At 47.2% G+C, this 24,167-nt stretch overlaps 1 long non-coding RNA gene across 1 annotated transcript; it reads left to right on the plus strand.

Moving 5' to 3' along the window:
- Window positions 1–3,572: 3,572 nt before the first annotated feature.
- LOC139357752 (uncharacterized) lies at window positions 3,573–22,900 on the plus strand. The gene is made up of 3 exons (XR_011611351.1): window positions 3,573–4,313; window positions 10,506–10,563; window positions 22,352–22,900. It is a non-coding gene; the product is annotated as an uncharacterized lncRNA (long non-coding RNA).
- Window positions 22,901–24,167: the final 1,267 nt, after the last annotated feature.

Consider the following 24,167-nt stretch of genomic DNA (forward strand, 5'->3'; position numbering starts at 1 on the left):
AGGGCTTCAGGCGAGAGCCAGTGCCAGGGCTGCCAGGACCTCCGTGCTTGTCGCCGTGACGCAGGGATGCCTGACCTCAGACGGACGAACGCCGCTGTCATCAGCAGTGGAACTGAGCCGGGTCCTCGGCGGCCCTGTGGAGTCTTGCAGGTGAATGCTCCAGTAAGCGACGGCCACCCCCGGCGTGTTCCTGAGATGTAGAGACGGTTCCAGCTGTGCTCCGTGCCGTCTAACACTCTGGGTTCTCGGTGACGTGTGGTGGAGAGATGCTTGCAGCTGCGAGCGTGCTGTCTAACATTCTGGGCTTGTTCCTGGGTTCTCCGTGATGTGCGGCAGAGGGAAGGCCCGCACACTTTGGGGTACTTTTTCTTTAAATTAGAGAGGATGACACACAGCTGGGAGGTGGGTGGGAAAGTGGGTGTGGTACGAGATGAGTCAGATGAGAGCATTTTGCAGACACCAGGAGCTGTAGAAATGGGAGTTGTCACTATAGAAGGTCACCTAGATGTCTTCCTGGACAATTCTCTTCCACATAATCGACATAACACTTCTCTGTCACGCCCAAGAAGTCCTGGTATTGTATAGATACAATCAAAAAGTTATTTCCATTTTACCCAGACTCAATGTTGAAAGGCCATGGGATGCCAGGACATTCCTCCTTTGTTCCTGTCCTGCTGTGATTACGGATGGGACGAGGGGATTTCAGCCTTGCTGTGCTGATGGGTCCTGAAAAAAGAAACACCAGTGACCATCCCCAGAAACAGCAAAGGGTGGCGGGAGTCAGTTAAGGCATCGAGCAGTTGCTTGCCATGTCTCCACCGTGGTCTCCCACCTGCAGGCGACAGGCCTGTCCGTCCCACCTCTAAGCATCTGTGACTCTAGGCCAGCAGGGAAGCTCCTGGCGTCACGCGTGGCTCCGCTATCCCTGCCTCCCAGAGCAGGGAGGACGAGGAGCACAGAACAGGGGTCCATCAGGGCCGTGGCTGGTGGAGGTGGGAGGCCCTGGGCGTGGACTCCACAGCCAACCAGGAGCCTTGAGCTCCACACAGCCCGTGAGTTAGAACCAGGACTGGCAAGAGTCAGACAATCTCCCCAGCATTTCCAGGTCTCGGTTCTGAAGAAACCAACCAACAAGACACTTGAGCCTTTGCAGTTCCCACGTGCCAGAAAAACTGACACATGCTTGAGAAGCGTGGATGGACAGAAGAGAAAGCGTCTCCGGTGGGGTCACCGCAAAGAAGAAAGGGCGCGTGCAGACACAAGGCACAGATCACGGGCAGCACCTGGACGGTGCATGCTGCTCCCAGGCCGAACCTTCACTCAATGCTCCTGGAAGCTGGTTTCCGTGTTCACGACAGCTCACAACTGACCTTCATGCTACACTTCAGGTCCCGTGAGGGCAGCTGCTTCCCACATCACTCTTGGGCAGCTGGAGCCTAACACGGAACCTGGCATGTGGTAAGCGTGAACTCAAATTTCACGGCAGGCTGAGGGTGCAGGCTCGTGCTTCCCACACACTCAGACTTCACAGCGGGCTGAGGGGGCCTGATCCCAAGCGATCTCCCGCAGCCTGCACTCAGATTCCGCATTCCAAAAGTGCCTGCTCATCTGCTGGGACGCCTGCAGGGCTGGCTCTGATCTGCTTGTCCTGAAATGTGTTAACTGCCTTTCCCTACCTTTTCTCATTGCCATGCCAACTGTGAAAGACTCCAGCCCTTTCAGATGAGGCCCCCAGCTCGGAGATCCACCGTCCAGGAGGTGCTGGACAGACACGTGGGGCGGCCTCCGCCTCCAGCTTCCTCCCTGCTGCCTCCCGCTGCTTCTCATTCAGAAAGAAACGTGTTTCCGGAAGCTGCGCCGTTGCCATGGAGCCTGGATGGCTTTGTCAGTTTCCTTATTTGCAGCCACATGTCATCTCCGGACCCACTGGGCTCCTGGACCCCTGGCAGTCCCAGCTGTCACCTTCACGGTGGTCTGTGGACACCTGCACTGAGCCTCGTGTCCTGTGAAGTCAGGCTCCCAGGGCCTCCACGGCCTCCTCTTACCAGAGACCGCCGCATCTGCCGCGAGTGTAACCTAACACTCAAAACCGTTCTCTGGCTTTGGCCACCTTTTGAACATATTCTGTTGCTTTGTAGTTCCTTTTACCTGTCGTACGCTTCAGTTAACGGCACAGTCCACACCTTCCCCGTGTTGGAGTATTCTATCCTTCCACGTCCAGGTCGTGTGTTTTCATGACGTGTCTCTGACTCCCCCCGCTCGGGCCTGCATCTCCTCTGTGCCTCCTTGTTTCACGGTCTCTCCACGTTGCCTGAATGCCCACTGTGTGCCTGGCTCACTACAGCACCCTCCACACTGGCGGGCGCCTGGCTCAGCTGTTTCTGTAACTTTGATTATATTTATTACTTGGGAGGATATTAGCCTAGCCTAATTCTAATTAACTATTAGAATTTAGTTAATCTATATTACGGCATTTTACTTTTTTCTTTCTCTTTTTCTTTTATTTCATTTTGGAAACAGCCTTGTGACCCACACTGGAGTGCAGTGGTGATCTCGGCTCACTGCAGCCTCTGCCTCCCAGGTTCAAGTAATTCTCCTGCTTCAGCCTCCCGAATAGCTGGGACTACAGGTGCATGCCACCACACCTGGCTAATTTTTGAATTTTTAGTGGAGATGGGGTTTCACCATGTTAGCCAGGGTGGCCTCGAACTTCTGGCCTCAAGTGATCCACCTGCCTCGGCCTCCCAAAGTGCTGGGATTACAGGTGTGAGCCACCACACCCGGCCTGTGTTGCTGCATTTTAAATGTCCAGTCGCGAAGCTGTGGGTGCAGTAATGGAGCTGATTCTCAGCTGCTTCAGCTGAGTGATGTCCAACAGCTGAACACAGGAAGCCTCAACGCAGATGCTCAGGCGGGGGCGGCCGTGGAGATGGAATATTCTCTGGCCCTTCTGTGGTAAGAAAGCCTTCAGGTTGCTGATTATAGAAATGGATGTTTTTAGTCAACAGCGCAGCTCCACCCTCGAACGGAAGAAAATCCTGTTTTCAGCACCACGTATGCCTAAAGCATCATTATTGCACTCCCAAATCAGCTGTGTTGCCACCACACTGAATCTGCTGTGAAATAACAGTGTCTGCCAGCAAGTGGGTGTTTGGTTAATTATTGTCTTTTTATAAAATAACTGCTTTTCCTTTGGCTTAAGTCATTAATGATGTGTTAGTCTGGCCTTGTCATGGATCTGTCACTGGAATTGCACTGCAGGTGGCTTCTTTTTGGAGTGACAGCAAATGGCATTTGAAAAGTGTTGATACTCACGCTGTAGCTGTCCCAGGGCCACACACTGATTGGACCAGGGACGGGTGCCCCACAGACCCTCATGGGTTTAAGCCGAGTCTGCCTAAGTGTGGAACCGTAAGTAGAGAACTAAGGAAAACAAAACCTGAGCGTTTTCTCAGAGTTAGGATTGTTCTTTTGAAAATCTTGGGCCAACTGGGATGACCGAGATTTTTATCCTCTTACCAGTTTTTTTTTTTTTAATGTTTTCTATTTCTAGTGAAGAACTAGAAGGAAAATATGCCCTTAAACGGACAAGTGTGTTATGGATGGAATGTGTGTGTCGCTCTGAAATTCGTAGGTTGTAGCCTCACCCTCGGGGGAGGAGATTAGGGTTTGATGAGGTCCTGAGGGCGGGGCCTCGTGCTGGGGGCTGGGGTGAGTGTCCTTGTGAGAACAGGCACCAGATCCCACAGGCTCCCTCTCTCTTCCTGGGCCCACACAGAGAAGCCAAGCCCTGTGGGTGCCGTCACGGCAGAGGCTGCGGCCCCCGGAGAAGGTGCCTCAGGCGAAACCAGCCCTGCCGGTGCCTTGGTCTTGGACCTCGGCCTCCAGACCTGCGGGAAGTGAGTGTCTGTTGTTCAAGCTGCCCAGTGGATGGTACTTTGTTATAGTATCTTGGGCTGACTAGGACACGTGCCTTGGGAAGTTTGCTGCTGAAATTCTGAATGGAAAGAGTGACAACCAAATCTGTGTGAAGTGACATGCTTGTTCATCATTCAATTTAACATAGCATTAATAGACAGAGTATTGCAATTCTATTATCTTGATTATTCCGTAAATCTTGGGCAGAAATAGGGCAGATAGGATTTGTTCCTGTTTTATAGACAGAGAACCTGAGATGTGCATTGCACACGGCCTGTGCCTTCCTGCAACGGAGGGGCAAGTGGAGCCCTCGTCTTCCCAGTCAGCATCCTCCCCACCCCGCCTCCGGGCATGGGAGCCATTGCCACAGCCTGGGACCCCTCTACCTGCAGAAGGTAAGGACGGGGCAAGTTAGATGAAGGATGGCACAGGGAGATACTGGAATGCTGTGCAGCGACTCACTGTGATGCTTTCATATCATTTTAATGTGGAGCTGTGTGGACGCCTGTGAAATGTTTTACACCCTGCATCTTTCCTTTTGAGAATTTTAACCTGCACCTGGTGTGTGTATGTGTGTGTGTGTGTGTGTAAATACATGCACATTTGCACTTGTATTTATATTTATACTATTTATATTACTATTTAATATAGTTTGGCTAATAAATTTTTTTCTTTATGGTTACAACGTTTGTGTTTTGTCAGGAAAATTTTTTTCTTTCCCAGTATAAAGGCATTTTCCAAGGTTATCTTGTAGGATCTTTATTTTTTCACCCTCCCTGTTCATTTCCACAATCCACCTGGGGTTTGTTTTGTGTGAGCCTGAGGTGGGTTGAGTCTCCTTCTTTTCTCTATAGGCGTTTGATGATCCAACGCTGTGGGCTGAAGTCTCTCGGAGACATTCCGTCACGGGTGGGTGTCCCCGCCTGCCTGGCTGCGGGACTTCTCCACGCACCCCCTTTGCTGGTCTCGGTGTCAGGACCTTCAGGGCACGGCCAGCGCCCGGGCCCCTTTCCCAGCCCCTTCACCTGTCCTTGGCTTCTGCAATTCCATATACATTTCAGAATTTGAAAAACTTTACAAACACAAATTCTGGGCAATTAATGAGAATTCATTGAATCTCCAGATTTATTTGTAGTGAAAGAGATCTTCACAACGTTGAGTCAGTGGCCCTGTACATAGTTTGCAGATTTGTTCCAGATATTAAATGTTTTGTAGTGCTGTTTTATTTTCTGTGTGTTTCTGGATTATACAAATAAAATTACATTTAAAATTTTGACCTTATATCCAGAAACTTTACTAAATTCTAACAGTTTATCTTAATTTGTTTTGGACTTTTAACATGCATAGTCTGTCATTTGTGGCTTAGGTTGATTTTCTTTCTTTTCTCAGCGAATGCTTTTATACTCCCAAGTGCATATTGAAAAGCCAAAGCTGCAGCGTTGTGCAATGTATTCCATCAAAGTTTGGCGCGTTTTTCTTCAACGTTACGGTGCGGGTGACTGAGGACAGTTGTTGCGAGCGCTGCTTCTTGGTTCCCCGAAATGGGAGGCGTCTTGTGCGGCTTCCCGGAGGCCACCTCAGGGAGGATCGTGTTTCCATGTGCAGTGAAGGATTTGGGCGGGTAAATCAAATCGTCACAGCAATGGCGGACTCCTTCAGGACACAAAAACAAAGGACAGGGATCTTTTATTCGTTTCTGTAAGTTTAGGCTTTTGCTATGAATTCTTTTACTTTGATTCTGGAGAAAGTAGTACAATTAAAGAAACCACTTTGCCAAGTGTTTAAAAAATGCAGGATGCAGTAGCCATCCTCAACTATTTGTATGCTCAGAAATTATCATGTGCTTCAGGAGGACATGAGGCATTGTTCCATCGTTTTTCCATTTGTGAATCAAACGCTACCCAGCCCTTGGGCATCAGTGAATTTCCTGAATCTCCTGAATGCCTTCGAGCATTTCTCTTGAGAAACAGATGACTGTGTCGTACTGGCTCACTGCACTTACATTCCCAATATTCCAGGTATTTGCAACATGACCAAGGCAACATTCCAAACTATATTATAGTTTGGAACTATATTATAGTCCAAACTCAAACTATAATATCTGAAACTCAATTAATCAAAGGCTCAATGAAAATAATTGCTCTTTTTATTATTTATTCATTCAACAAATGTGAATTAAGTGCCCACTATTTGCTGAGCTCATTGGGTGTTTGTGTGGTCCTCATACAATTTCAGGGTAAATCGCCACTTGATGTCATTGCTAAATGGGATACCTGAGCTATGATGATTTTGCCTGATTGCTAAAGTTAGTATTTTAAGACCAAGGATGGACAAAATAGGTTAAAATTGTAGGTAAAAGGCACAACATTTCTGAGTTTGCTTTTAATACTTTAAAAGACATTATAAAGCTGTTGTATTATAATAGGAAGGATTGTTACAAGAACAGATTCGTCAGAAAACAAAAATGCATCTTGAAATGGAAAATGAAAATTAACTACACTTCATATGTATGTGTGCATGCAATTTATATATTTATATTAATTTTTTTTTCAATGAGTGAAGCTTTATCGGTGACCTCAATCCTAATAATTGTGCATTTCCACCTTCTGTGTTTCCCTGGAGAGCAAAGCCATTCTGACTAAGCGCCTGCCGGGGCTGAAATACACTAACCAATTTTGTCAGCAGGCTTTTAAAAATAATGTTCTTGGGAATCTAACATGATCAACAATTCTATTGCTTTGGGGAAATAACTCATGCTTCAAACCTTGAAATTATGTTCCCAAGAAAGCCTTGTTTCTGAAGCAGGCAGCATCTGTTTTTTATTGGGGTCTTGCCTCTACCTAATTGTGTGGCTGCTTTGAGAGATGAAGAACATTTCCGATAATCCGGCTGAGGTAACAGGTGAACAAGAAAATTCACTTCCGTGTGAACCAGAGAGCTCTTAGAGGCAACTGTGGTTCCCTTGCTGCTGTATTAAGCCGTATGTACTGCGATGTCACATTCATTCACAAAATAATCTTATCAGAAAAGAGAAGTGTGGTAAATTTCACGAAACCTAATTGCAAACTGGGAAGTCCACACTTTTCTACTGTGAGATGTACACAAGGCAAGAGAGGAATTTATCCATTTGTTTGTTTCCTTAACAAACATTTGCTGAACACCTAAGAAAGTGCCTGCCTACAGGAAGCCCAGATTAAAGCAAGCAAGACAAGCACCCTTACCAGGGCTAATGCCGCACAGCTCTGTGGGCAGAAGGTCAGTGTGAGCACCAGGCGCGGATCGGGTGTGTCAGCCTCAGGACAGAGAAGTTGCTCTTCCTCCTCCTGTTCCCTTATGAGCATTTCCTGAATGACCCCAAACGCTGGGACTCCATATTGCCGACTCCAAACATTGCTTTCCATGATTGCGGCCTCCCCGCCCTACAGACCCAGGTCAAATCCTGTATATGTGAAGTTGCTTCTGAATTTCTTCCCATTCTTCACCCCAGTGGTCATTACTTAACACAAGTGCAATGACGTTCCAGACACGTCCCACCCAGATTCCCCCCAGGCCGCCTGCCACATGAGTGAGTTTTCCACCTTATATGTGGGGTGCTGAGTGACCTTCATGACTCTCCATAGCCCTTAGGATAAAGCTTATACTATTTAGCTATATTTATCTAATTTGGTGTATTTTATTCACAGAAATTATTTATATTCTGCAAATATGCCGTGCATTTACATACATTTGTGTCTCTAGAAATGGTATTTCCTTTTCCCAGAATGCCAGTAATTAGTGTTTTCACCTTGCTCGCTTATTTATCTCCTTTAAGGTTTCTCTCAAGCTCTACTTTTTACTAAACCCTCCCTAAGCACCTAGTCTTGTTTGGACACCTGTCCCTACAATCCCGCTGTTTCCCTTAGCGTAGGGAAGGGTGAATGTTTTGGTTGTTTGCGTGTCTAGTTGGTTGGTGTTATTATTCGTATTTTGGTTTTGGTCTGTCTCGGTAACCTTCTTAGGGGCAGCTGGGGCTACATTTAATGTATCTTTATAGTCCTGTGTTCTTTACAGAAAAGCAATATATTTTGTAAAATGAATGAATGAATGCTTTCCTGTGTCCAGTAAGAGAACTGTGTCCCTGGGAGGGTAACATGTGAGCAGTTTATCCAACATCCCCACCGTGTTATGGTCTCCATGACCTCATGGCACACGGTGTGTTCACGGCCACTCCTCGATGTCCTTTCAGATTCCTGGTCTTTTTCCTGAGGAAAAGACAGATGTACGCTGCAGCATCTGTGAATACACATGCATTCAACATAGAATCCTAAAAATTAAGGATTGAAAGTGTAGTATTATGCAGCCATAAAAAAGATGCGATGATGTCCTTTGCAGGGACGTGGATGAAGCTGGCAATCACTACCCTTAGCAAATTAACACAGGAACAGAAAACCAAACACCGCGTGTTCTCACTTACAAGTGGGAGGTAAATGGTCGAGCACAGGGACACATAGATGGGAACAGCAGACACTGGGACCTGTCAAAGGGTGGCAGGCGGGAGGAGGGAGAGGGTCAGAAGAAGTAACGAATGGGCACTAGGCTTAATACCTGGGTAGTGAGATAGTCTGTACAGCAAACCCTCGTGACACAGTGTACCTGTGTGAGAAACCTGAACTTGTACCCTGAACTTAAAAGTTAAAAAACAAAAGTATAGTTTACAGAATCTATTATAGTATCACACAAAAGTCAATGCTGTCCCGCCACCCGTGTGCCCACAGAACCCAACTGAAAAGCTCGCAGTCCCCAGTCTATGGACTTCCTGACCTTCGTGTTCTCTGAGAAAAGCTGGGTTTTCTATCTCCTTCCTGTCTGTGTATTCATCACTCGGGATTTAGCCTTCCCCCGCCTTTTTGTTTTTTGCTTTTCTCTTTGTTGTTGTTGAAGTCCTGTATAGAAATTGGAGTTGTAGAAGCTCTGTCAGTCCCTCAGTTCTCTGAAGAGCTGTCTCTACATCCATGACAAGACTTTCTAGAGTTAGCTGAAGTTTTGAATTTTAAGCTCCCAGTTCTCAATATTTCTAGGCACATTTTTGTAAAAACCAGGTCATGAGATGAGGCTGGCTTGGGGATGCTGCAGTGAATCCCACTGGGCTTGAAAGCCTCTGAAACCAGAGGACATGCCTTTAACATCCAGGCTTCTCTTTCCTCCGAATGCTGAGTCCCCTTTAAAATACAACTGCTTGCTAGGAAAACAGTCAGTTAACATAATCTCCCAGGTCTCTCAGTCTGCTTTTGAGACTGAGACAAATTGTGAGAGCTGACTCACAAGCACTTGCTTTTGAATCTGAAAATGCTACGTAATTTTAAGATAAAAGACCCACGGTATAGCATTCACAAATAACTTTTAAACCATATGTGCCCAGATACATTGTAAATTACACTCCAGATGTGTCCTTTCCATGAACTGTAACATGTTGGAGACCTAGCCCCTTGAAACTGAGTTACTCAGTCCAATATAAAATAAAATTCCCAAACCAAAGAAAATTAAAAACTTTTGCCTGGAGACATTGCTGTGCACGGCCTGCAGTTGGACGAGGTTCACGTGGGTTTTGCTGTGAAGGGGTCTGTCCAGAAGAGGGGATAGAGAAAGGGTGACTCTTATCGCTGAACAAGGCATGTTGTTTTAATCTCACCAGAAGTTTCATCTAATTTGAAATAGAAGGCCAGGCGCGGTGGCTCACGCCTGTAATCCCAGCACTTTGGGAGGCCGAGGTGGGCAGATGATGAGGTCAGGAGATCGAGATCATCCTGGCTAACACGGTGAAGCCCTGTCTCTACTAAAAATACAAAAAATTACCCGGGCGTGGTGGCGGCACCTGTAGTCCCAGCTACTTGGGAGGCTGAGGCAGGAGAATGGTGTGAACCCAGGAGGCAGGGCTTGCAGTGAGCCGAGATCGCGCCACTGCACTCCAGCCTGGGCGACAGAGCGAGACTCCGTCTCAAAAAAAAAAAAAAAAAAAAAAAAAGAGATAGAAAAAGTTTCACTCGTCCATTCATACTTTTTAATAAGTTAGAATATACATAGTGACTGCTTGCTTTGGGCCGGGCATTCTTCTAGTCTCTGTGGATTCAGAGGTGCAAGGTATGGCCCTGGTGTCCAGGAATTCAGTGTAGGAAGCGGGTAATTACAAGCCATAGATATGCACATGCTTTCCTTCTAGAAGGCACGTTCACAAGTATTCTCAGTTTACCTTCGCGAAACTGTGGAGTCACACCGCACGCTGCATTTATTGTGCTGATCAGGAAATGAAGGGTCTGGGAGGAATTGCCTCCAGGGGCTTCCATTCCCACAGACCCTCCTCTGCCCTTTCTTGGCTCTGCAGGGCTCAGGGTTCTTGTGAGGCCAAGCTTAGGCATGGCCGCCTCATTCCTGCCTGGGTAGGGCTTGCTGTGTGATGTCACGTGGTCTTCGTGGTGAGGGGCAGATGAGAACTGTATTTCTTCTCTCTAATTTTGCTTAGTGTTATTTCAGTTGTATTAATCTTGTGTCCCCAATTCAACTTCACACTGCCTGAAGGTGAGTTCATGCCTTGAATATCCTTATTTTTTCAGATCGAACACTGCAGATTGAAGCTGGGTGCCTGATGGACACCTGCTCACGTGCTTCTCTGTATCTGCATTGTCTCAATTGCAAGTGTGCATTTTGCTGAGAATCACTGTTGCCCCCGATGGGGTCCTGTCCTATGGACTATCCCTGTCTAGCTGGGAACTCGGTGCCAGGAGCTCAGCTGGCTCCAACGCTTCCCATCCTGCTAAGTTCTACCCTGACTACATTGGTAGGTAACACCTGTTTTCCTGCAATACTTAAATACTGTTTCTACCTGCGCCTTCGGCAGCTATGTGGCAGACATTTAATCATTGTTAGGCAAAAAAGACCTAAAGATATTCTGTGAGCTACTGCACCCTGACTGGCCACATGTCTTGGAGAGCCCTACACAGATTCAGATATTGTTATTGCTTCTATCCACTCTGCTAAACTAAGTCATGGTTAATAAAATATGAGAATCAGTAATTTCCAAGTTTCTAAGAGTTTAAAGTTATAGGAAATAAAAGACATGATGTATTCCTCAGAGTAGACTCACTATTGTAATAACACCTCCGAATTTTAGTGGCTTACCAAACTAAGAATGTATTGTTCACTTGCATGGCTGTCAAACATGGGCCAGATGAGTGCTGTGCTCCACACCACCGCCCAGGAATCTGGGATCCTCCCTTGGGCTCCAGTAGCTTCGTGGACGTCTGCACATGGATATAAACGAGGCAGCTGAGGGGAACTGGTGGGATTTCAGAGGAGGTCTAGAGGCGGTGGCCATCGCTCTCCCTCACAGTCTCCTGGCCAGGACTTGGTCACACAGCTGCACCTCACAGCGAGGGGCTGGGGAACGCAGCCTCACCCCGTGTCCAGGAAGAGGAGTGCCATGCCGTGGTGAGAATCTCCGCTCCTGAAGAGCACATGGTTAGTGATTTACACATCCTGATGTTGTGGTTTAGGGTCTCCTCCCACCGGGGGAGACAGCGGAAAACAGTGTGCATTGCTTACGGTGAGGAAGCTGGTTCCTTGGCTGGTCTGTGGGTCACGCGGCTCATCTCCATGGGGACAGCGGCCACTCTTCACCATGCATCTTGTTGCTGGATTGCAACGGGAGCCATGCCATCGATGCTTTGGGCAAAATAGCTCATGTGTGGCTCCTCACCAGCTGTGTGCAGTGGCACAGATGCCCCACGAAGCTTATAGCTGGGTGTCTTCACCTCACAAAGCCATTTCCAGCTGGACAAGCCGGCCTCTTGGTGCTAATGCGTCTGTAAAAGGCGAAGACCCTCTCATCATTCCGTGAGCCACATGATGGTGCTGTGTTTTTATGCCTGTCTCCCTTAACAAGTGACACCATTGAGAATGAGTGGCAGGGGTATCCAATAGCTGTTACTTTGAAGTAAAAGGATTTCACCGATCCAGCTGCAGTGGGTCCCTAAACCAAGGGTTGCTTAACACACAAACTCACAGGTTGCATCATGGCCGTGGAGTACACTAGACTCAGCACCAGGACCCCGTCTGTCCTCACCAGCTGTGTGTATGCCTTGGTGAGCTCCTTAAATCTAAACACTTGAGTATCCTTATTTGTCAAAAGAGGATTCGAATTTTAACCCTGGAGAGCCAAAAATACAAGAATTACTTAATGAAGGGGTTGTTGAGAAGCGATAAACTGAAAGGTAAATCAAAGCCCCATGGCAAATGCGAATGGCTTGAAAATGCAGGAAATGCTTTCATCCTGGAACATCTGCTGTCCTGCCCAAGTCAGGTCTGTGTCTCTGGAGGTGCACACGGAGCTGTCCCTGGTGGCAGCTTCTGCCAAGGACTGCGTGACCCCGGGGGCAGCCTCTGTTGAAGGCTGTGTGTTCCTGGTGGCAGCCTCTGCTGAGGGCTGCGTGGCTCAAGTGCACATCCTGCCTCTTCCTGACTTCCTCTCTCTACTTCCCACTCTTACCCGGCACGTAATAAAATGTAATCTACATGAATATTAGGATTTGGATTTCTATCTGGACACATGTGATTTACCCGTTAATCAGACACCACCCACATGAATTATTATTAGAGAAATATTTAACAAAAGCTACATAAAAACAGTTTTTGAAACTATTTGGACTTCTCATAACATTCTTAAAAACCAAAGTTCAGTGTGTCTCCCAAAATGAAATAAAATTACCCTGTTTTACAGATGGTTTTGGGTCACTAATATAAATTGAAGGATCCATTTTCAAGCCTGAAAGGCAGTGAATGTATGAAACAATTTCTTAATAAATTCATTTATTCACGCACCCATTTCTTCACGTGTCCATCTGTGCATTCATCACTTACTGGACGCCTCCTGATCACTAGCACCCACGACAGGCGCTTCCCATCCGGCGAGGTGTACGGCCTGACTCACGCCCACGGGGACTCATGGCCGTGAGAAAGTACATACAGAAATAACATTCTAAAATAAGTTCCATGAGCTTATTCCATGAACCTAGCAGGTTCCATGAGCTCATGTTGCAGGGGTTGGAGACTGACTGAATTGGGAGCGTTGGCCCTCGGGGTACAGAGTCCAGTCAGGGGTCAGGGAGACTGCTGGGGCTGCTTCTGCTGCTGTTCTGGGGCAAATCTAGGACTCAGCAGGAGACATTTTAATTTTCCTTCCACTTGAGAAACCCTCATTATTGCTCAAATGCCTCCCCCACCTCAGCAATCACCTCTATGGCCAAGGTGGTCAGAGTGGAGGGGGCAGCTTCCTCCTGGAACCCCGTCATGGCAAAGGACAACCACGAAATCCTGGCCGGGTCCAATCCAGGCTTATAGCGTCAGGAACAGCAAGAAGCAGGAGAGTCTGCAATGAACATGTAAAAGTGTGGAGGCTGGGAAAGGGGTCAGCACAGCGAATAAAGGAGGAAATGTTTCCACTGACGGGCTGTTTCTCAACTGAGACGTGCCTTTCAGATGTGTAAGCTTTAGTCATGCTTATCACAATAATGAAATTTTACAGATGAAAAAAAATGGGCCTAAAGAGTTAGGTGAGTTGGCCGTGGAATGTGGTTAGTTCATGGGGAGGATGGCGTGGATTGAAGCCTGTCCTAGCAGGAAAGTTTATTTATCTTAACTGCTCATGATGTCTCTCCAAAAAACAAGTATCGTGCTTTCCACGTGTTTTATCTTTCTTTTGCTCTCCTTCCCTGTCTTCCAACAAAGACCTTTTCTCCTTTTAAGTCGTGTCTTAGCTCATATGAGTCAGACAGCAGGTGGCATAAAGCTGTGTTTTCCCCAAATTTCCCGTCCACTCGCTCCTTGCCAGGCCTGAGTGTCCCCACGATTTTGTTGAAGCTTAATCTCCAATGCAGTAGCGTTAAGAGCCGGGCCTTCAGGGGGTGATTAGGTCATGAGGGCTCCTCCCTCGTGAATGGGTGGAGCTTATACATGCTTACAAAAGAAGCTTCACACAGCACTGGGGAGAAACCTGTTCCATGGTGAAAAGTACAGCTTAACACACCTGTGTGATGGTTTGAAGGCAGGGTTGGAAGCCTCAGAATGTGGTGTTCTCGGAGTGAGTTCACCATCACCCACAGCTACGATGGAGTAGAAGACTCAATCATTAAAATAACAGATTTTTTAAAGCCAAATTATGGAAGCCTGAGGCCATAAAGGCAATGTTGAAAATTCACTTTTCCCCTGATTGTTATACAAGAACACACAACAACAAAGTTGAACAGACTTGAATGTAAAGTTTCTCACCATGACTTATTGTAAAATATTACATCATCAAGGAACATGCAAATGAAATGTGTTTTTCTAGTTTTTCGGACGCCATTCTCTCAGTCTCTAAGGCTTGGGAAGTAGCCAGCCTGAAGGACAACGAGGCAGTGTCTGATCATGGGGTGCTACTGAAAAAAGTGACAAATGTTGGAATGATGTACGATGTCCCCAGCGCTCTGAAATAGAGGAGAGCTGCCTCCATTTCCAAGGCGAGAGGTGGGTATGGCCGAGGTGGGCCCAGGGCTACGCCTGGCGCGGCTGTGGCCTAGCATTCAGTTGGTCTCTTCACTCCGGGGCCCAGGCCTTGCCTCTGCTCCTCGCCTTTGCTTTCCCTCAGAGCCGAGCCCGAGTCTCCTTCTCAGCTGCTCTCTCAGGGCAGGGATCCCACTCAGCAGCAGGGCGCCGTGCCGGCATAGCACCACGTCACCAGGAGAAACAAGACGGGGTGTGCCTGGGAAGCCTCTTCTGGGGCCCTGCTTACTGCCATCACAGGCACCCTAGGGGCATCCTTCGGGGTGCTCTCACGGGCTCTAGCCCCGCAAACAGGGTTGGAGCCGCTACCACATCTGTCCAAGTGATATTAAACCTTGCAAGTCTTTCTTTTCTACTTTAGTGCGTGGGTGAAATGAGATAACCTATCTCATGCATGAGAGTGCCAGTGGGTGTCCCTGTAGTTCCCTGGCAGGACGGTGGCTCCATCTCATGCATGAGAGTCTTGATGGGTGACCCTGTAGCTCCCTGACAGGGCTCCGCAGGCACGCAGGGGCTCCGCAGGCACGCACAGGGCTCCGCAGGCACGCAGAGGCTCTGCAGGCACGCAGGGGCTCCGCAGGCACGCAGGGGCTCCGCAAGCACGCACAGGGCTCCGCAGGCACGCAGAGGCTCCGCAGGCACGCACAGGGCCCCACAGGGACGCAGAGGCTCCGCAGGCACGTACAGGGCCCCGCAGGCACGCAGAGGCTCCGCAGGCACGCACAGGGCCCCGCAGGCACGCAGAGGCTCCGCAGGCACGCAGGGGCTCCGCAGGCACGCACAGGGCTCCGCAGGCACGCAGGGGCTCCGCAGGCACGCACAGGGCTCCGCAGGCACGCAGGGGCTCCGCAGGCACGCACAGGGCCCCACAGGGACGCAGGGGCTCGGGAGGCACGCAGGGGCTCCGCAGGCACGCAGAGGCTTCGCAGGCACGCACAGGGCCCCCGCAGGCACGCAGAGGCTTCGCAGGCACGCACAGGGCCCCACAGGGACGCAGGGGCTCGGCAGGCACGCAGGGGCTCCGCAGGCACGCACACGGCGCCGCAGGCACGCACAGGGTCCCGCAGGCACGCAGGGGCTCGGCAGGCACGCACAGGGGCCCCGCAGGCACGCACAGGGCCCCGCAGGCACGCAGAGGCTTCGCAGGCACGCACAGGGCCCCCGCAGGCACGCAGAGGCTTCGCAGGCACGCATAGGGCCCCCGCAGGCACGCAGAGGCTTCGCAGGCACGCACAGGGCGCCGCAGGCACGCACAGGGCCCCGCAGGCACGCACAGGGCGCCGCAGGCACGCACAGGGTTCCGCAGGCACGCAGGGGCTCGGCAGGCACTCACAGGGCGCCGCAGGCAAGCACAGGGCCCCGCAGGCACGCACAGGGGCTCCGCAGGCACGCAGAGAGCCCCGCAGGCACGCGCAGGGGCTCCACAGGCACGCGCAGGGGCCCTGCAGGCACACAGGGGCCCCGCAGGCACGCAGAGAGCCCCGCAGGCAAATGTGAGATTTGTCCCCACCCAAATCTCACTTTGAATTCTGGTCCGTAGTGTTGAGGCCTGGTGGGAGGTGGTGGGGTCATGGGGGTGGAGTTCTCATGAATGCTTTAGCACCACCTGCCTTGGTGCTGTAAAGTGAGTGAGTTCCCACGAGATCTGGTTTTGAAAAGTGTGTGGCACCTCCCTTCTTGGTCTTCCTCCCGCTCCAGCCGTGAAAGGCAAGTTGGCTCCCTCTTCGCCTTCCGCCATGATCGGAAGTTCCCTGAGGCCTCCCCAGAAGCAGAAGCCTCCATGCTGCTTGTACAGCCTGTGGACCTATGAGTCAATTAAACCTCTGTTCTTTAAATTACCCAGTCACCAGCATTTTTTTTTTAAAGCAATGTGAGAACAGACTAATACACTGGGCCATATTCACTCATCCTCTAGGCAAGACATGTCTCGTAACCATCATCTAAGATTACATTTGGATTTTAATTCTATTCAGCAAAAGGTGTAGAAAGCGTTGTGCCGGGTGCTGGTAAAGACAGGAAAATAACTGAGCCACACAGGTGCTCTTGGGCAGGAAGCAGCACTGCATGGATCTGACCCATGCAGCTGGCTCCCCGCTGCCCTTTGGCCAGTGGCTCCAGCCCTGCCCCGGTTTGCAAGGCTTCCACCCCACTGTTTGAGGAGGGCCTGCCAGGGGCACAGCAGAGCGAGGTCAGCGACCGCCAGTGACGGTGGACAGGGAGACGTGGGCATAGGTGAGCCATGCTCATCTGAATGCCACTGAGTCAGGGAAAACAGCTGGTGGAAAGGAGAAGGACAACATAATGGAGTAAAACACTGCAAATCGAACTTTGATGGAAGAACTCTAAATAGCAGGCGGTAAACAGAAATCTCTTTTATGAACGGGCTGTGGGCCGGTGGCAGAGACGGCAAATGGATGGTCCAGGCAAGGGCTGGTAAACAGGAAGCCGCAGCCCCCCGAGCGTGAGCTTGAAGGGCACACGGAAGCATCGCTTTCCCCCAATTTCTATTTTTTAAAATTTGAAGTAGAGCTGCTGTAATAACCAAATCAAACTAGCGGACAAGGGAACATTTTGTTTCATTTTTATGTGTAGTGAGTTCCCTTATTGTGCACTGGATGACCTATAGGAGCAATGAATTCCATGATAAAAGACTCAATCAAGCCGTACATTTTAGTTTTAATCGCTGTATTTTTTGCTTGTTTTCTTCACTGGAGAGAGGAAGTCTGGTTGTCACAGCCTGGTGTGTTCCTTTCCCTGGCCACACGCTTAAATACAAAGATCCAGAGCGCAGGCCCTCGTCTGGACCATGCAGGAGAAGAAATAAGACTCACTCGCATCCTGAGCTCAGGATCCTGCAGCCTGCGGGGTGACGAGATACACACAGGACTGTGCCCGCGCCAGGGGGAGGTGACGCTGCAGGCAGGAGCAGGAGGGGCCCCGCAAAAGGGCCCTAAGCGGGCGCCACTCCCAGTCGTGACCCGTCCCTCCGAAGGTGCTATTAAAACCATGAGGGCACAGAGAAAAAACACAGTACTCAGCCCCTGGGAAACTGAAATTGTCAGATAAGCTACTATCTGAGTTTAACAGAAATTTCAGAAAATAAAATAGGGATGAAATGTAATCGTTAGTGGATCACACAGGCTTCAACTCGTGAGAAACAGCTTCCTGTTTTTCTCTTAAATTCTCTGACCACCTAGAAGAACAGAGTGGGACAGGACATCCTCGCACACATCCTACAAGGACAGCTCCAGGAACCACAATGGGCGAGGAGGGCTCAGGCGGCTGCTGACTCCCACGGCTCTGTGGGTCTCAATGCTCCGTGAGAACGTAGCCCAGCTCATAAAAGTGACTGTAAGATCTGTCTCCTCACAGCAGAGATGAAGCAGTGCCACCAACTGTGTGTCTCTTGACTCCCTATTATTTGGGGAAAAAAAGTCTCCACATATTTAAGATGCTCCAAGTTGGGTCTTCTGTTCCACAAAGGTGAATTATTTTTTACTAATTCAAGAGGATAGAAGCATTAAATAAAAAGTAACCATTTTGAAATCTAAAACTATCAAACAACTTTTATAAGCATAACGTGAAGTAATTGGATAACCAAAGTCAATACATTTGACTAGATAGATGTCAGTTCACAAGCCCTGATCTGATGAAGGTCACCCATGCATGACGCTGGCCGGGGGTGCCACGCTCCCACACTACTCGGGGGTGGCCCTTTGCATGATCACAACTCAACGTGCATGATCACCTGAGCTTGCATACCTTCTCCTACCCTACGTTTCTATTCCTAAATATACACCTGAGAAAAATTCTAGCACACTTTTGAAATGAAAAATACAGATAAAAAGAACTGCTTTTAGGAGTACAATTTGTAATGATTTACATTGGTGAAAAATATTGGGACATCTCAGAATATAAAAAGAGGATATATAAATATTTTAAGTACATTTACACAGTATAGTAGTATACATTAGTGAAAAAGAACGGTGCTGAGGGGCACTTTTGTCACCTTCCATGATTTTCATACAAACATTAAGACTCGATCATCGTACAATACATGGGGTCCCTAATTGAAAAAATGTCAATGTGCCGTCTTAGTATGGCGAGGTTAATGGAAGGCACTATTTATTTTTTAATCTGCGTGTTATTTTGGGTAAAAAGCCAAAAGAAAAACTTATCTTTTGAATATTAGTCCTTCTCGAACTTGAATCCTCTCAAATGTAGGAACCTCCTGAGTATTTTGTTAAAATTTAGATTCTGGCTCAAAGGTCTGGGTGGGCTCTGAGATTCTGCATCTCCAGCCAGCCTCCAGGAGGGTTCTCGTGCCACGCTTGGAGTCACCAGGCTGTGCACAGAAGCTCTTCAGAACGTGGAGAATTCTAGCCCCTTCCCATGTGAGCATAAGGAACGGTGTTTAGTGAAAAGACAAAACTGGACCCATTCCTCACAGTGTATCCTAAGATAATCTCCAAATGGATCATATTGAAATGCAGGAGATGAACCTCTCTACAGAAACATAGATCTATTATTTTATTCCGCATGACTCAAAATCCAGAGGCAATAGAGAAAATGTGGTAGGTTTAATTATATGAAAAATATCTGCATGGTAAAAAGCATAAGCTAATGATAAATGGAAAATATTGACAAGTTATATCACACACAAAGGGTTGGCAGTCCATCTACATTAAGAACTTCTAAAACCACAGAACAGAAAGATCAATAAGCATATAAAAATACATTAAGTATATGAACAGTGTTCATAAAGAAATGTTTTTTTAAAAAAAATACTGAACTTCATTCATTGCAAGAAAAACACAAATTAAAACTAAATTAAAATACAATCATCTCTTTAAAAAAGTAGCCTCTTCTGTTGACTATAAGACAGGGCGTTCTTTTACAAGCTGGTGGGAATGCAAAATGCTAAACTGGTGTGAGTGGGAAGTTTTGCAATATCTGGCCAAATATTATATCACTTTTCTCTAGAAAAAGTAATCCTACCTCCGGGGATTTAGCCTCCTGAGCACAAATAGTAGACGATGTATGGGGCTCAATTTGCAATAGAATTGCAAGTAAACAAGCTAGAAAACAGCCTGGCTGTCCCAGGTTGTGTCCCAGGTGTGAGATTGAAGAGGAAGAGATACAGCATTTTCACACAACGTAAACATATGCAAAATTTACAAAATGAGTGAGAAATATCTCTAGCGTATGCTAAGGGAAAAAGCAAGATGAAGAAAAGCATGTAAAGTATTGGAAACATTTGTCCATGAAAAGAAGAAATATACATGCTTATTTGCTTATATTAGAAAACATGAAATGGTAAGTTGCACAAACTGTTCCCTGGAACCCATCACCCTGTTGTCACGGCTGTGGATCCACAGTTCCTCCAGCTTCATCCGTAATTCTCCCTTCATTTACTGGAGAAGACATGTCAGGCATCTATCAGTCTCCTAGGTCTGCGTGAGGAATCCCCGCAGACGAGGTGGCTAAAACAACAGAAATGTATTTCCCTTCAGTGCTGATGGCCTGAAGTCTGAGATCAAGGTGTTGGCAGGGTTGGTTCCTTCCCAGGCTTTGGGTGAGAACCTGTTCCAGGCCCTGCCCAACTCCCAGTGGCTGCCGGCCGTCCTTGGAGCTCCCTGACTTGTAGACGTGCCCTCCAGTCCCCATCTCAGCCTCCACACAATGGGGCTTCCTGCATCCTCTGCACCTGAGCCCAAATTCCCTCTTTTTATTAGATACAACTGGAGAGTCACACTGGAATTAAGGCCCACCCTGACCCAGAGGACCTCATCTCAACTTTATTACGTCTGCAAAGTCCCAATTTCTAAATAGTCACATTCATAGGTAACATAGGGAAGGTCTTCAATATATCTTTTTGGGGAACACAATGGTACCCACTCCAGACATCACATTATTTCATCTGTACTTTTGTATATAGTTTAATTCTTTCTTTTTTGTTTTTGGTAGAGATGAGGTCTTGAACTCCTGGCCTCCCAAAGGAGGGACTACAGAAGCATTTAGCGATTGTTAATTGCTTAATAATAGTTGTTATTTGTTACTGTAGTATTATCATGTATCAGTTGCAAGTTAAAAGTGTACATTTTTAGAAGAATGGTATTCTTAATTTACTATTTTAAATTTACCATGTTTTCTTGCTCCACAGGTAAATTGGCAATTATTCTTTACGTGGCCTTCTTACAGGAATGCTTAAAATCTGATTTTGTTTTCTGAAAATTACCTTGCAATAATATTCATACCAAGAGTCATTCACGATTTTGCAAGTGTGTTGGTGGTGGTTTTGTTTGTGGGTCCACAACCACATATTCCCTTCCTCCTTCGCTGCATCCTTGCTTCCTTTCTAAAGGCACAAACAATCATTCTTGGACTAGGTTCACTTCTCTCATCTTTCCTATTTCATGCTCAAGATTTCATTAAAAGCAAAAGCACATTGTGGCTTTACCATTTACAGTCTGTCTCTTTTCTAACGACCTCTTAACTCCCCTTTGTTCCTCCACAGTTCCAGCAGCAGAGTTGGCTGGTCTGCTGCACAAGCTGGGCCCCTCTCTCTTGGGCTCATATGGGGTTCCTGCTGTGCTTGGCACCCGTGGCCACTCGCCTTTCTGCACCCTGCTCTACGTCAAAGACCATTTTCAGTTAACACTTATGAACAGCTCAGTGATGATGATGATTTTCTTGAAATTATTTTTAAAGCAACAACCAATACTTGGAAAGTGATACATTTCAATGTTGAAGACACTGAAATTCAGTAAACTTTATTAAAACATATTGCATGACTTAAATTTGCACTTTCCAAACAAAAATGTTACACCTAACAGTTCATACCTTTGACCATTTTTAATCTTTCTTTCTTTCTCTTTCTTTCTTTCTTTCTTTTTCTTTCTTTCCTTCCTTCCTTTCTTTCTTCTTTCTTTTCTTTCTTTCTTCTTTCTTTCTTCTTTCCTTTCTTTCTTTTTTTCTTTCTTTTCTTTCTTTCTTTTCTTTCTTTCTTTATCTCTCTCCTACTCCTTCCTTCCTTCCTTCCTTTTTTCCTTCCTTCCTTCCTTTTTCTTTTTTTTTTCTGAGACAGGGTCTCACACTGTCGCCCAGGCTAGAGTGCAGTGGCACAATCATGGCTCACTGCAGTTTTGACTTCTGGACTCAGATGACCCTCCCACCTCTTTCCTGCTCTCCCACCTCCCCATGTATCTGGAATAGAGTGAGACTTTTTCTCAAAAAAAAAATGCGTGTTACAATATGTGAATTTGAATATTAAATATATTTTAAAACTCAATAGTAACCTCAACAGTTATTTTGAACTTATGCTAACAAAAGGCCTTTTTAGGGAGCAATACTTTTTTCTTGGCATTATTTAAAAATCTAGTACATAAAGCAGAGAATCCCAGCTTTTAGTTAGTTTTATTATTGTTTTTAAATGATTGACAGAGACTCGCCCCTACTGCTTGCATCCTGGGTGGACTGCACCCACCACCAGCCCCCTGGTGGGTAATAAAGCAGAGTGTTCATAGAAGGTGCAAGACTTTTCTATGAAAGAAAAACCTAGAGTTACACATTATTTTCTTATGACTTATTGGAAACTGGGTCAAAGTGTACAGACATTTTCTGTAAAATGATAGCTAGCACTACAGAACTGCTTTTCAAAACTTGTATACTACTTTATAGAGCAACTAGTGTGCATTAAATGAGCCTACCTTCATCAACACAGTTTTAAATTTTGTTTTATTGATTCCATATCCTTTGTTACCTTTTGATTCATTGTTAATACCATTTAACTTTATAGATAAATTGACATTTTTTTCCCCTGTACCTGAGATTTAGGCAAGATTATCTTTTTTTTTTTTTTCAGGGAGAAAACCAAGACATGGAAAAGTTGCCTCACAGCCTGGGTCTTGCAGCTGGTTCATGCACGTCCAATTTCATGACTTCTGCCTTAAGTCTCTGTGCACAAAGCTACTTGCACCACCGACAGTCTGTTCTTAGTTAGTGATCCGTTTCCAATAGCAAAGTACAATTCTATTAATGGGTCTCCTTGGGACATTAATGTGATTTCTGCTCTGCCATTTCCTTCCTCTTGTTCCTTCAGACCATTTAATATTTCATATTGGTAATTAGCAAATTCTTCTTATTTAGTGCTAATTTTAAACATTCCATCTATTTTTGTAAGACCCTTTTTCAGTAAATAAGATAACCATAATTTCTTCTAAATGTTCACTATGTTCCTTTTATAGACACAAGACTACTGTGTTGCTCTGAAGTCACATAGACATCTCCCACTGTGTTTTTTTCTAAAGTGGTTGAGTTTTCCCAGTCAAGACTCCACTCCACTGACCATCTGGCATGTACCACTGAGCTCTCACTGTGTGCATGGATAGAGCTCCCACTGTGTGTGTGGATAGAGCTCCCACCGTGTGCATGGATAGAGCTCCCACCGTGTGCATGGATAGAGCTCCCACCGTGTGCGTGGATAGAGCTCCCACCGTGTGCGTGGATAGAGCTCCCACCGTGTGTATGGATAGAGCTCCCACTGTATGCATGGATAGAGCTCCCACTGTGTGCGTGGATAGAGCTCCCACTGTGTGCGTGGATAGAGCTCCCACTGTGTGCATAGATATGAGCTTCCACTGTGTGCATGGATAGAGGTCCCACTGTGTGCATGGATAGAGCTCCCACTGTGTGCATGGATAGAGCTCCCACTGTGTGCATAGATATGAGCTTCCACTGTGTGCATGGATAGAGCTCCCACTGTGTGCATGGATAGAGCTCCCACTGTGTCTGTGGATAGAGCTCCCACTGTGTGCATAGATATGAGCTTCTACTGTGTGCATGGATGTGAGCTCCCATTGTGTTCATAGATATGAGCTCCCACTGTGTGTGTGAATAGAGCTCCCCCTGTGTGCATGGATAGAGCTCCCAGTGTGTGCATGGATATGAGCTGCCACTGTGTGCATGGATAGAGCTCCCACTGTGTGCATGGATGTGAGCTCCCACTGTGTGTGTGGATATGAGCTGCCACTGTGTGTGTGGATAGAGCTCCCACTGTGTGCATGGATATGAGCTCACACTGTGTGCATGGATATGAGCTCCCACTGTGTGTGTGGATGTCTCACTGAGCTAGCTGCCACTGTGTGCAGAGGTATGAGCTCCCATTATATGCATGGATATGAGCTTCCACTCTGTACATGGATATGAGCTTGATTATGTAGGTATAAGCTCTCACATAATGAGCTCTCACTCTGTGCATGGATATAAGCTCCCATTATGTGCATGGATATCATCAGCTCTGTGTGCATGGATATCAGTTGCCACTGTGTGCATGGACATGAGTTCCCACTGTGTGTGTGGATGTGAGCTCCCATTATGTGCATGGATATGAGCTTCCACTGTGTGCATGAATATGGCTTGATTATGTAGGTATAAGCACATAATGAGCTCTCACTCTGTGCATGGATATGAGCTCTTACTCTGTGCATGGATATCATCAGCTTTATGTGCATGGATATCAGTTCCCACCGTGTGCATGGATATGAGCTCCCACTGGGTGCATGGGTATGAGCTCCCACTGTGTGCATGGGTATGAGCTTCCACTGTGTGCATGGATAGAACTCCCCCTGTGTGCATGGATAGAGCTCCCACTGTGTGCACAGATAGAGCTCCCACTGTGT

The sequence above is a fragment of the Macaca nemestrina genome, chromosome 13, assembly GCF_043159975.1.
Source record: "Macaca nemestrina isolate mMacNem1 chromosome 13, mMacNem.hap1, whole genome shotgun sequence".
In the NCBI taxonomy this organism is placed as follows: domain Eukaryota; kingdom Metazoa; phylum Chordata; class Mammalia; order Primates; family Cercopithecidae; genus Macaca; species Macaca nemestrina.